At 39.4% G+C, this 15,114-nt stretch overlaps 1 protein-coding gene across 2 annotated transcripts in view; it reads right to left on the minus strand.

Moving 5' to 3' along the window:
- Positions 1–9,513, minus strand: part of raph1a (Ras association (RalGDS/AF-6) and pleckstrin homology domains 1a) — a 52,439-nt gene extending 42,926 nt beyond the window's left edge. For both annotated transcript variants that reach the window (XM_079563157.1, XM_079563156.1), the window contains exon 1: positions 9,278–9,513. The gene's annotated coding sequence lies outside the window, so the exon portion shown is untranslated. The remainder of the gene's footprint in view (positions 1–9,277) is intronic.
- Positions 9,514–15,114: the final 5,601 nt, after the last annotated feature.

Raw genomic sequence — 15,114 nt, forward strand, 5'->3', positions numbered from 1 at the left:
AGTGGGCACTGCAGAGCTGTCAGGGAGAATCACTGCCCTGAGCTTTACTGCTTTTACTCAGCAGTGGCACAGGCTGATACAAGGTCAGCGAGTGACTGGGTTCAACTACTGCAGAAAGCAAGTTCCACTCACATGACTGGGCAAGACAATCATTTAGCTGTAGGAGTATTGGACAGCCGTGATAATGTCTTGTCTTTCGGCTTCCTCGACATACAATTTTGCTACTTTTAATCCATACTATTTGCATATTATTAAGATGACAATATTGTACACATTTCCTGGTACAATAGATCCTGTGGTTTATGCTTGGGACCAAAACAACAAAAAAACACTTATTCTGAATCTTCCATAGCAATTTTTTGTCTCCGTAGTAGGGACATTTCATCTACCCTTTAATGTCAATGGAAACTAAGCTGGAAATATGCAACACAACAAGTCTGCTGCTAAAACATTCCTCGTTTTCATCCACAACAAAGCGGGATTGTATGAACTCCAACACGTCTTCTTTTGAACTCTTAATACACATTTTCCTTTACCACAAAGGACACCTCAACTAACCACCTCAGTATGTTTCTAAATTTTCCATTTCTGTCTGTCCGCAGTTGAACGGAGTCCAGCCAGCTTCTACAACTGCGGTAGGAACCAGCATCATCCTCTTGAACAGCAACACAGCGAGCAAATAATCAAAGAGGGCCCACTTTGTATCTTCCAGGTGTGTTTTCCGACTTGTGGCTGAATGTTATTAATGTTCTCTGTAGTGGCCTTACATAAACGTGAGCGTGGCCTTAGGCTGTGAAAATGACTTGGTCGTGCAGAAAAGTGCAACATGCTGAGACACACTGGGGCCGCATAGAAATACCCCATATTTACAGAGAGGTATGGAGTTAATCATGTAATGACAGAGTGAAGGAGAGGTGACGGAGTCTGACTCAGCTATAAACCATTAGATCGCATCCAGTTCAAACAGGTCTTCCACTGTTTCACTGCCAAAACAATACTTAAATATAGGGAAATGGGAAAAAACTAATGAAAAGCAGAAGTCTATTTTTGTGTTTCTATAGGGAGGGTTTTTTCCACATTGAATGAAACAGAACATATAACAGGGCGGGAGAGCAGGAAAGCAGTGCCAATCAGAAGGGGTCAATTCCTAAATCTAACCCAGGCATCTGCAAGTGGCTCTGGTGCATTAGTCACTTTATTTCCCCCCGACATCATGGATCCGACAGACTGTAGACCCCCTGGCCTTCACACAATCCCTTTTCTTAACCCTAAACTTGACCAATCTATTCCTTGTATAACTCTTTGTCAACTTCCATGTCCTGTTAAAAGATGATTTGCGAAGAGGCAGCACTCGTCTTCTTATTTGACGTTCATGGCAGTGACTGGACCCTGAACATGTGAATAAATGAGCCAGTTATAGCTTGCAGAAAAACAAGACATTAGCTCATTCTGCCCGTCTTTAAACACGGACAAAATATAATAACTTCAATTACAAGCTTGTGGCTGTGTGCACTTGAGCCAAGTTGCCAGCTCGCAAGTTTTTCTGTTAACGGTGCTTAAAAAGGCAAAATGTGCAAATTAAAACACAGCTTGGAAGTAAAGTAGCTTTTAAGGCTTTTGTAATCTGTCTGGACAGAGATGGACAATCCCTCAGTTGATGCCTCACACTGTTTATTAAGTGATCCACGGACAACACAGGTTCATTTGTTGCACATCGGGCATTTTCACTAATCACAAACAGACTATTTGAATTACAAAAAAAATGCCCTTTTGGACTCTGTGGGGGTCTCTTCTGAAGTTTTACTAGTTTCCTTAAAGCAGGGCCACTTCCAAAAATGGCTTTAGGCCCTTCCTGTGACCCAAAATGAGCAAAAGTCAGGACATCCAAACTCGAAAGGCGAAATATGAGTAATTTTGTGTGGACTATTCATACACCTACGCAGCAATTAGTGACGTGCCTTTTGCGCACTTTCCATCCACCAAATTTTCCAAAGTTGTCGGAGCATTTTAACGGGCCAGTTCCCATCGTGTGTCAGGCAAAATTGAAGTGGTGCAAAGTTATTTATATTATAGCCATAGTTCAGGGTAGGAAAATAGCGTTCCTGGGCCTTCACTTTAGACACCTAAAGGAGGACTATATCGCTCCTCGTCTTCAGTGTTTTGATCCAAACCGAAGTGAAAGACAGACAGGGGACGGCTCAAATAGTTTCCACCTCCACTGAAGCGCAGTCGGCACATTGGGAGGTAACTGCGGTTTTGGGACGGATCCAGTTCTCGTGTGTGTGTGTTTTCAAATATTAGAAGGAGGGAGCGCAGCAAAACAGTAGCCCGGGTACGATTCCTCAAAGCCATAACATTAGCACACGTGAAACCTGCCACCGCACATTACAGGACATATGGTCTCTGCATTACCCATGGAAAGTACAGGCTTACACTATCAACAGTTTCCCCAAAGCTACAGACACTTAACAGTTCCACACAGTCACTCTTCTGTCGCATGTGCCACACTAACATTACACTGACATTACAGGCTAGTTTGTAGAGGTCGTGTGTAATTACAGCCTTTTCTGGTGTGAGCTGTTATAATTGAACACTGAAAAGCAGACTATCACAGTATGTTGTTTTTATGCGTGACTGACAGTTCCAGCTCTGTCGTTCAAGACCGTTAAAAGGAATGAATTTTATATGATTCTGAAACCTCTATTTGACCGCACTCTAAAAATGGTTAGGTCGTTAGGCTCAACTGTGCCTATAGTCTCTCATGAAACATAATGAATCTTTTTTATGACTATGACTATATTTATTTGACAGTGGCATCATATATTGAAACACAGTATCACAATTATTGCAATACTATACTTGTCTCGACGTCTTACAACACCGAGGCTGTCGACTCACTGCTTATGTCAATAGTGGCCAAAGGTGACTTAATACGATTCTGCCAGGTGGGAACAGAACAAACATTAGGTTATTATTCATTGTCATGTGTGAGTTTGTCAGATTGACTAATACTTGGTTTTATAACTGTTCAAAACTCGACTTTTGCTTACTTTTCAATGAATACATGCTCAAGCATAGAATAGCCATCGATATAACACTGAGCTGGAAAGTTGTTGTATAGCAAATATAATTATATCACAATACATCATATCGGCTTCAACATTATAACATTGTGTCATGACAGAAGTGCACTGGCCCAGTCCTAGTACTGGGAGTCCAGACTGAAAACCTGCTTATTTACTATATGCCTATGAATGATGCATGATTTTGTACATCTGACAGGATCCTTAATGTATTACGTTAGCCAACATTACTAATTAAAGGTTCTATAAACCATTAAGAGCTGAGCTAGTACGTGCATACTATAAGATGAGGAAGACTTGAATTTGAATCCTAATTTGAGTGTTAGGGTACTACATCTGAACATGTAAATCCAAAGCCCTTGGAGCAACATTTAAAAGCATTGAGAATGACACTCCTGATTCCCAGCTGCACAGCCTGCCCCTGCATCTCCACTCAGCTCTGACAGAGGGAAAAGTCAAAGAAAAGAAGAAAGTGTTTTGGCAAGAATGATGAAGCTCCATGGAACAAAAAACAAGAAAAGAAATAGAGAGGGTTTTTATTTTTTTAAAGAGACACAGAAGGAGTAATGAGATTAACTTTTCCTAAAGTGAGGCTTGTGCAGAAACAGCAGCCAGAGAAAGTCGACATCTGTGTGGCATTAAACAACAGACAGATTGCTGACAGTGGTGAAAGAACATCAGAACATCATGACGAAGATGTGAGGCACAAATGTGCAAAACAACACCGTTCAAAACAGAAACGCTATTAGTGAGAAGCAACAATGAACAATAAATGTGGACATGGATCAACATTAATCTTAATATTAATTAACACTACGCTACAAATTTGTGGACTCACATTGCAAAGTATATAATCAATTCTGTCCGATTCAAAAAAGAAAAAGCTACAAAAATTATTTGACATACACCATTCTCTGAATATGTAACTTAACAAAATTGCTTTGGTTGAGGCTATCCGGTAACTCTAAAACTGCAAAACCAATAATTTACAAGTGGTTCTCAACTGAGGGAGCTTCAGGACCTCCCTTCAACCTATAATAATAATAATAATAATAATAATAATAATAATAATAATAATAATAATAATAATAATAATAATAATAATAATAATAATAATAACTAGAAATGCAATGGCTGCGCCATTGCGATTGACTGCGGAAATGCGGGAAGCAAATGCAGAAATTGCATAAACTCTTCAAATTGCATAATCAAATTTGCATAAACTGTATAAACTGCATAAAGTGGTAAAATGCATGAATGGGATAATTCGCATAAATTATGTAAATTGCATAAACTCTTTAAAATTCATTAATCCTAAATGGCATAAACTCTTAAGTTGCATAAACGGTTTAAAATGCATAAACTGGTTAAATCCCATAAAGTGGTTACTTTGCATGAATTGTTAATGTTGCATAAACTTTTATATTCCATAAACTGGTCAAACTGTTGAAATGGCCTCAGTGCTTGATTGGCAGAAGCTGCACAAATGGCTGAAAGTCCTGGAGTCTCCCCATTGGCTGGATTCCCCCATACACACCAATGCAAAAATTTCAAACTCCTGTATAAAAAAAACTGGAAAACTGCAGAAGGACAATTTTTTCTCAGAACCCACAAGTTGCAGAAGCTGAACATGCACAAAGTGCAGAAATTGCAGAAAATGCAGAAAAAAGTGCAGAAAAGCATGGATTTGCGGCAGCCCCATTATAAGTCAATGGGAAAAATCTCCGACATTTCGGCCGATTGCGGAAAAACCATAAGTTGCAGAAGATCCAAAAGTAATAGCACCCTTCTCCTCAACATGCGGAACATTTTGATGCATAACTTGCATAAATTGCACAAAGCATGAAGGTGCTGAAAGCTCTAGAAAATCGGGAAAAAGATGGAAGAGGAATAATAATAAAGAACATGAAAACCAATAATTGACTGCGGAAGAATTCCGCAGTCAATCAATAATAACAACAGCTTTTATCTGTAGTGCACATTTACAAGCTTGAGTTTTTCCTCAAAGTGCTACACTGTACTCGCTTCATACTCAGAGGTGGTAAACTACACGTAGCCACAGCTGCCCTGGAGGAGGCTGCCAATCTCCTCCAGATGATCGACATCATCACCCCATCCGCCCACCACCACCAGTTTGATTATAATATCCAAAATAGAGTAATTTCCACAGTTCTGTTGATTCAAACTCTGATCGTACTATGTTGATTTTAAAGATCCTCTTGTCATTCAGGTGCACTTATAATTATAGCCAAAATAGTGAATGCATAAAGAGCGCAGTTTGAAGGTTCAGAATGAGCCGACACACAATTTGCTGGTAAGGTTGCCCTGACTTCACTAACCACGCACACCAACCTCCTCTGAGTTTGTTTTCCCACACTTCCTTGTTCGTCACAGGGGGCATGTGAGGAATGTCCTTCAGACCAACACCGTGAGTCTAAATGGATACCCTCACCTTTGACCCATGAGACTTAGGAGAGGTTTCCCTGGTGCACGTGTTACATTGGGCCAGAGACATAGTACCATCAACTATATAACTTTAAAACAGGTTTAAAGATGCAAGATGAAGAAATCAACCCATTCTTAAAGCTTACAATTGTTCTCTTTTGGGTTAACACCTTAGTGACACAAGGTTTTAGGAGTATAGTGTTTCCTCATCTGGTTACTCCATTAATAACATGAGTTGTGTGTAGGAGGGAGAGAAAGAACACCGGCTCAACCACTGTGTTCTGCTACCATTTGGCTGTTTCAACAATAAACATCAGACAAGCAGTTATTGCAATCAGGGTGCAACAAAAGACTATGGTAGTACTAACAAACATGAGGTATGATATAAACCTAATATGTTACATAGCTAAGAACACTAAACTCATGCCATATCTGATATATATAGAATTAAAATACCAAGGGGCAAACCAGGTGTTAAGTAGCAAGTGCAAGATGGAAAATATGTCTGTATAACAGTTTTAGGGCCCCACATCAGATATGTAAATGAGAGAATGATACATTAGTAAAAAATGCGTAATGAATCTGCTGCTGCTTTAATAATACTAGGTATTAGGTTTTAACAAATAGCTTTTAGGCAAGATAGACCTTTAGAATAAAAAAAACTAACATTATATGAAAAGAAAAGAATACAGTTCATTTAAACCTGGTGCTATTATGGCTACAGTATTGTAAACTGATGGTTAAAAAAGCCCCATGACCATATTTGAGATTGACCATAGCTGAGATTTCAATTTCGATCAACTGCACAGCTTGAGTATAGCGGCACATGTCTGTCTGTCTGTCTGTCTATCTGTCTATCTGTCTATCTGTCTGTCTGTGAAAAGCTTATTCAGCCAAATTGACTGTTTAAGAATAGAAAGATCTGGGATGTCCCACTGCACTGGATCTGCTCCATCACCCCCTGCTATCGCCATCAGTCTTTCCCAAAGGGAACATGGGGAGGAATTTCCTGAGAGAGCTAGAGATGACTTTGCCATACATTTGGCATGAATACGAACAAGCGGAAAGAGCGAATGAAAGCACAAAAACAACAACATCAGATGGTGACCCCACTTGACCTTTCAAAGCCACGAGTGAGAATCCTGTTAAAGCACTCAGAGCAGCTGATACAGATGTGACCACTGTAGCATAGTTTCATGTTGTCATTCCAAGTTTAGCAATTGTACAGGTTTGACATAATTCTGTAAAAACAACAATCTGTTCTTTCACATTATTAGGAAACAACTGTGCAATATTATGCTGTTGTCTAACTTGCCTTTATTAATTTTGCAAACAAGCAACCATTTCCTTTTTGTATGGGGGTATGCAGACCGCATTCCATCTTAGCAACAGCATAGCAACAAAGAAATTGAGTGGTAAGTCTGCATTGTTATTAATGTTTAAGGCTCTAGAATGAATGAAGAACACATGTGTGTCCCCTTTAGGCTACTCATTCATAAGGTCATATTCAGTGGCCTTATATCAGTGTAACAATATGTCTCATATCGCCAGAGATTACCTTCTTTTTTTTTTTAAATGGAATGAAATTATATTTTCAAGCATTCAGTGATCAGATTCCTCTAGTCTAAACAGGATAAAACAGTTCAATATTCACTGGATTAAAACTTTTGCTCCTAACATTAATATAATCTTTTGAGGGGTCCCTGAGTTCATGACCTGAAGATTTTGGGATCAAAATATCAAAATTGGTACATCAAAGAAAATCGCTTTCCAAGTACCACAAGATCTATAACAGGACTGTCCAGGCCTACATTAGGACTAAACCAGGCCTAAGATGGGGCTTAACGGCGTCTTAAGGGTTTGTATACAAAATGATCCAGACTAAATAAAACAGTTTGAACACTTTTATACAGCAGTCTGCTTATCTGTCAAGTGATGTCTTCAAATATTGTTTTTGTACACAATCTTGGCTATGAGAATGATTCACATAGCCCTCATTTGTGTGAAGTTGCCAGGGAAACCAGCGCAGACTACAGACCCTGCAGATGCGGCGCATAGACAGGCTGGTGGAAAGTACAAGTAGGGCAATGGGGGATTTTTATACTCCAGTTAACTCACTACGCTACAAGGATGGTTAAATTTCTGCTCCATTTTGCTGCATGTAACTGTGTGGTAGAAATGTCTCAAATCCATCATCCAGAATTACCCTCCAGCTTTGATGGGCCTAGCAATAGTTAAGTCAGTGGAAGGGTTTAGTTGTTCATGCAGATATAGTAGAGCTTGTCATGGTTTCCAAAGCCCATTGAAGAGACTTAGCAGGTCCGAGACATTTCCAAACAACTCCTGCTATAGGATGCTACACTGTAACAATGGTTTCAATTCAGAAATGGGTTAAAAGCAATATGTGAAACTAATATATAAAGGGCGGAAATGTGACAATTATCACCTATCATATGTAACAGAGTAATGTCTGACAGGAGTGTGTAACATCAGGCCTTGGAGCCAAATTTGGCCCTCCAGCAAAGACATTTTTGACTCCCAGGATGATTTGGAGAAATATTAACACACATATCAGCTAGATCAAATTAAATGCTGGAAATACAGTCAATTCCTTTAAAGTTTCTTGGAAAGTAAACCCCTAAACCCTTTGTTAGACCAAATATAAAGTATTTGTTGAACGAGGTGCTTCATTTTGTGCCACGATTAAGAGGTTTGGACCCTAGTCTTATGTGGAGGAACGGAACAAACTTTGACCGTCTACCAGGCTTAACTTTCCAAGATGTATAATGTTCAGACAAACCAAAAGTATGGGGAAAGTGTGTTTTACTTTTGTTTTTACTTGTTATTAATGGTGTAAAGGCTCCTGTGTAATACTGGATGGCCCATCAGGCAAAACCTTTTCTTGGCTTTGTGAAAGTGTTAAATAAAATGATAAGGGTTCCGATATGTTTACAGTTTCACACATCACATTGTCAGTGACTGTTCAAGTTGGCTATGGCTGATTGTGGCCTTAGATGGGAGAGACCTGGACAAACCGGCAGACTGGAGGCCTGCATGTCTGATGATGTTGAATTTTAAATGACCTGCAACTGAGTGCCAGCCCAGACCTTCATTGAATTAGTCCAGGTGTTAAATTCAAAAGGTCATATTCAGTTGCCTTATACCAGTGTAATAAATGTGATGTGAGTTGTGTGGCAGCTGCTGTGAACACGCCCATGTGTGTGTGTAATGTTATATGAATGCCACGCCTTGCTTGTGTCAGCTCAGCACGCTTGGCCTCCAAGCTGCAGCAGTAAAAACGCAAATATTCCTGTGGCAGCAAAGGGCGCTGTGAGCCGGTGCACGCTGCTTCCCGGCGAGCGAGCGCATCCAGGCCGCGAAAAGGGAGCCTTCAGGCCCGGGCAGTGTTTCTGCTATGTAAAGATAACATAGACCTGCCGCGTGCACAGGCAAAAACCCATGTATTACGTCCCCAAACATGAAAGCCTTTTATCATACGTCGTTTCGGGTTGACCCCCCCACCTCCCCTTTCTCTGCATAGGCTACACATCAGCATCTAACGGGATTGATTGGCCTTTTGTAGCAGTGCATGAGAAGGCTTTGCGCTTTGTTTTACGCACAAATAAAGACAACAGGGACGATCGTACACAACATGAAATAAGTCCCCATAGAACAACGGTGTGAGACCACGGACGCAAGGGTGAATGTAGGGTAGGGATGCGTTGAGGTGAGCGGAGTGAGCTACTTACTGTGTGGACCCAGGAGATTTCAGGCAAAAGAGCGGCGGCCGACAGCTCGGGATCTGAGATGAGGCGACGCGGAGGTAAATCCCACCCCGAAAAAGGCAGCACTGTGGCGGGGTGCCTGTCGGTTCAGTCCCGGTCACGACCGAGTCCCCTCTCCCAGATTTCCCAGTTTTCCCCGATTGCCCCTCTGCCACACTGATCCCAACACCGCTCTGGAGCGTCAAGTCGCTCGGAGCGACGGGAGGCACTTCCGGGAGAAAGTTTCACAACAAAATCACGTTTAGGATATATGTCTGATTGAGCCCCGGGCAAGTTTTAAGTTCTTCAAATATGAATCCGTCATCATTTTCTTTTTTGACTTTGTGATTAGAATAACTAAAGTCAATTAATGGACCCGTTTAATTGGCATATTTTTATTTCCTTCCTTGTCCTGACCAAGCTAAAGAGATTGTCGATCAAAATAAAACTAGACGTAGAAAAGCATATTTGTGTTGGTGGAGTGTGTTCCACACTGATGTAATGCATTAAGATAAAACCGTTGACATTCACTGTACGTCAAGTTTTTAAATCTTATTTTGAAAATAAGCTTACCCCATTTCCTTGATACGCAGATAGATCCTAAAAACTCAGCGGGTGCACGTATCCATGATTTGTGCGTTCACACCGCCCTATTTCCTGTCCAGCCCATGGTCCAGCCCAACCCAGGATCAATTTGAGCCAATCAGACTAATATTCTATTCTATTCTATTCTATTCTATTCTATTCTATTCTATTCTATTCTATTCTATTCTATTCTATTCTATTCCTATAGGCATGTGTGTTGAGATCTAAGATCTAAATTGAAAGGTTATGGGGACAATCTTGTATTGTTTTTAAAAAGTCCTACCTATCTATAACTAATTAAAGCTACACATTTCTTGCGTTATGTTTCTCCACTAAATTCTTTAACTTGATTTTTAGGGGAATTACCGTAGAATATAGGCTACACACAAAGCTCGAGGGAACCATTTGGCATTTGTATGTCAAATGCTGCCCCCTGCTGGTGTCTCTCAACTTTATTGTAGGTCAGTATTTTTTAAATAAAAAAAGAAAAGAAAGGCAGAAAACGCAATCATTACAATAGAAGATACCAAATAAATAATTTGAAACAATTCAGAGGGCACTTATAATTGTAGGCTATACAATTGTCCAGGCAATTCTGTTATAGCTCATGTCTGTGTCTAACCAGGGGTTCTCAAAGGTTTTGGAACCTGCAGGACCCCTTAACAAACAGAAACAAACATCCCCACTCTGACATTAATACGTTCACTTGTCTAAAACCAAATTCTATAATAGGATTAATGGTTCTTTTTTTTTTTTTTTTTTATTTAAATAGATGTATCACAAAATAAGTATACAGCTTCAACTTTATGTATGTATTGCAAAAACATCGTCATAATTTTTCAGTGGTATAATATTTGCCTTCATCAGTCAAATCTTCAAACTAAACGGCCCATACGTGAGCAGGATTTAATTCAGAAGTGGATGAATAAGGGGAAAGTGTCTTTAAAGTTCCTGAGGAACTTCTGTTCTGGAGAGGAAAAGCAGTGTTTTGTTCTAACAAACCTCATTACACACATGAATGTGTGAGACTGGGATTTGTAGTTGTCAGAGGTCCTCGTCACAACAGCATCCTTGTTTTTGTTGCCCTAGGGCAGCTGTGGTATAACCCAGCAGCAAGTTGTGAGAGAGGAATGGAGGAAAACAGAATGAAAAGACCTTTAATAATGTTATTCAGTATTGCTTATTGTCAGTGTGTGAATATAATTTGTCCCAAACGGCTGGCTAAATACAACATATCACTTTACCAAAACACTAAACACTAAAACTAAACATTATTTTAGAGGTAGCAACGTTATAGCTAATTGAATATTTTGTCCAAATTTTATATTACCTTCAGCACCAGTTATTCTCTACACTTAGCCCACCAGCTCAGGGTGAATTTTATGAAATAGAAATGCATGCATTTGAACAATAAAGAGGATCAAATCTCCCACTTTACCCACTTTCACCTTTGTACAATAGGTTAATCCTCCAGCCAGGTGTTTCTGGTGGCCATTAGCCTGGTTCCTCATCTGGAGATGCTCACTGCTCCTACAGGTTGCCCCGTGCAGCGGCATTGCAGATGGGTCAAATGCCGAAATTTAATTTCCCTATGGGGATTAATAACGTATGCCTTAACCTTAACCTTTATATTCTCATGCTTGAACTAAACAATCCAAAAATTGCTTTCTTTTTGTCCATGTTATATGTGCCTAAGGGACAGTGAAAGAATCCTGTCTCGCTCAGCCCCTTCTCTGTGCTGTAGGGTCTGAGCTTTTGAGGAGGAATTTAACACTAACCTCCATTCTGAGCCAGGAGATTGTAATATTTGTCCTGTATTTAATGTTTGGTTAACATATGTGATTTCACAGAGTGTCATTGGTTGATCATTTATTTATTTAGTATGGACTTAGCAACAACATTGGATGAACCAGATGTATTGTTTTAAGCGTTATAGCACATGATAACGCTATGTTCATGGGGTTTTTAGGTTAGAGTAGGTAAAACACCGTTGTTTAAGATATTGCACATTTTATACATGTGGAAAACTCTGGTTTAGCCACTGTTTGAGCTCTCTGCTAAAGATATCTAATGAGATTAGTCTCCAATTTTAGTGCATTGGGGACCACCCCTTGAAGGAGAAACTGGAATATCTGAAAGAGGTTCTGAACTTTGGGAGCGCACATTCCTCACTGACTGGACTGTTTTGGAAAGGTAAAATGAAATGTAAGTGTACAACAAAAATGCTACTCAAGTCACCTGTAAGTGTTTGTCACTGTCAGTGCTATTTATGCCGCCCCCAGGGCGTCCCACTCAACCCCTAGTTATTGACAACACTTGGTAATAATACCACTATTTTTAAGCATTTTTTTTTTTTTTTAAAGGATTCACATACAATGCAAGGCAAGTTTATTTGTAGAGCACAATTCATACACAAGGCAACTCAAAGTGCTTCACAGTTGCATAAAATTACAAGAAAACAGATCAAATCAGTAAAACACCAACATGAAAAAATAATCAATTACAGTAAAAGGCAAGAGTGCAGATAAAATACTTTTAGTTGTCATATGGCTACAAAGAACTGTTTTCAGCCTGGATTTGAACATTGTCAGAGTTAACAATGTTCTAGTGTAAGTGTACAGAGATCACCAGCAGAGGGAGACAAATGCCTGTCAAAGACTGTCTTGAGTCGTGATGATTTTTTAGGTCAACACATTAAACACAAGACATAAAAACAATTGCAGGGCCAAAATAAATGAATTCAAAATAATGCTCTACGAAGGGTTTTAGGCGGCAATCACTTACGCGTTTGTGTCCTGATCTATCTCCAATCTCCAGAACAATTAGTCTATTATTTAATATTTCTAGATACTGTGCCAATTTAGTCACTGTAAAACACTGAAAGAGCCTTAAATACGTTCTCCCACATTCGATACATGTGGTGTTTGGATCATGGGGCAATTTAAACATCAGAGTTTTCTTACAGAAAAATGTGTCTATAGAGAAATATATGGGGCATTAACAAAGCTAGTGTCAAGTCAGTTTACTTGTTGAAAAAGTCTCAAGTGTAAGAATCATTTTTCTGGGATTATATCATTAATGTCATGCGCGTTGGATTGTCGTCATCAAGCTTTAATTAACCATTATTCACAAACTGATGACATTGGACAAGAGTTTTGTATTTTATGTATTTATTTAAGAGAAAATTAGAAACATGATACATAATATTAGTGCTTGAAACAGTAAATACATAGTTTTTTTTTATTTTTTTTATGCCTTTGTCGTCCAAGCATGGGACTTGCACACAATCAATCCTTGTGGCTATATCTCTTTCTATTCTTAAAATAGAAACCTTTTGGAACATTTGGCCTTTTCTCTTCATGTCTCAAACAACCTGTCAGACTGCTAAATCGTTCAACCTTTACAAAATGTCATGAAAGAAACATCTAAGGGAGTGTTATCACAAAATGAAGACAACAAAAGCTCATATTCAACACTGATGATGTCTGAAGGTTGTTATTGCGAGCACTGTCTTTTACGCACCATCTTCAATACAGTGTCTTTGTACTGGACTCTACACAGTTGGGCTGTTGCTAAATTCAAGAATATCCTATACTATTTTATGTTAACTTGGAACATTGTTAACAAAGCAAAGTGCGTGTTAAAGACAACTTAACGGAGGCATTTGCAAAGCTGGTCCTTCAGGTCGGTTTGCTCTAAAACAAGAAACAAAAAACATATTGGTAATTATAGCATTAGTGTCATGGCTTCTATCTCTTAACCTGGTGTGAACTTGTCTCTTGTGAGTCAGGAAACCAGCATCAAGCCATCATTGATTGATACAAACTTCAGGAATATCAGCCCAGTTCATATTTAGAAGTGCAAACTGGGAAAGAGCTCTATGTTACAAATAAGAGAGAGATGTGATGCATGATGTTAGTGATTCCATAGTGATTCCGTGAGGCCTTCCATATTTAGACACGCTATATGTCCTATTATTGTAAGTAGATAGAAACTTAGACGACATATTAGGCTATTTTGTATACATTAGACCAATAGATGTCAAAACGACAGGGTGAAATGGAGGGCATCAAATAAGAATATTGTGTAGCCCTACGTAAATCCAGATAATATCGATTGCATTTCGATCCTATTGTTCTATCTCGATCTTGTGCCCTTTCAGTGTAATATACTTAAAAAATCAAAAAAGATTCTTCTTAACGTTATATTTTCATGACCAGTCTAAGGGTAAACTTCTTCCCTGATCAGAGTATGCGGGTCTGACTGGAACCAGGCTGTAGTATCTGAAGCGTTACTATGTTTCTAAGACACTTTCTAAACCAGGAATAGAAAAAAGTATATATTATAGGATTCAAGCAGGAGTTGAAATAAACTAGATAGAGCACTGCTGCTGCATTCGTGGCATGGAGCACTGTGTCCTGGCCTGAAAGCACAACGAAATAATATGGGCATAAACATATTAGAAACATCACAATGACAACCCCTAACGTCCTTGCAGCTTTCAGTTCAGACTTGTTTGCGAATATGGTTCTTTCAGATTTTGCAGCGGCTGTGATCTGGGAACGCATGGCCTGAATTTGAGATATAACTACCACAAATACCCTCATGTACAAAACGGCAATGGCACTAACAGGGAAGACAAAAGAGATGAAGAGATCAACTATTCCCACATAGTAATTGATAGCAGCCACGCATTCTCCTGAGCAGCTGTTGAAGCTGCCCGGTTGTTCCATATTATCTTTAAGCACCAATGCACTATATAGATCACAGTACAAAGCCAGGAGAGACATATGCACAGTCTAACCTTCTGTTCAGTGACTTTTGTGTGGTACTGTAAAGGCTGGCAGATAGCGATATAACGATCCACTGATATAAGCACTATTGTTCCCATTGAAGCACAGGTAACAACGTACGACAGATACTGATACACAATGAACATAGCGTCACCAAAAAGCCAACATCCATCAATAAACAGTGTCTGGAAAAACATGAGAAGTCCCACGGAAAAGTCGGAAATACCCAAAGAGAGGAGGAGGAGGTTGGTAGGAGTGTGGAGCTGCCTGCGGGGTAAAACATATTAAGAACACAGTATGAACAACAATTAGACATGTTGCTAAAAACTGCATTACTAAAGTGTTATTACTTGTAATGTGAGATGGAAATGATGACGATCAGGTTGAGAGTTGTAGTCACCAGTGAAATAAAGTATAGCACAGTATAAACCAGCATAGTTAAAA

This window comes from Gobius niger, assembly GCF_951799975.1.
Source record: "Gobius niger genome assembly, chromosome: 9".
NCBI classification, from domain to species: Eukaryota; Metazoa; Chordata; class Actinopteri; order Gobiiformes; family Gobiidae; genus Gobius; species Gobius niger.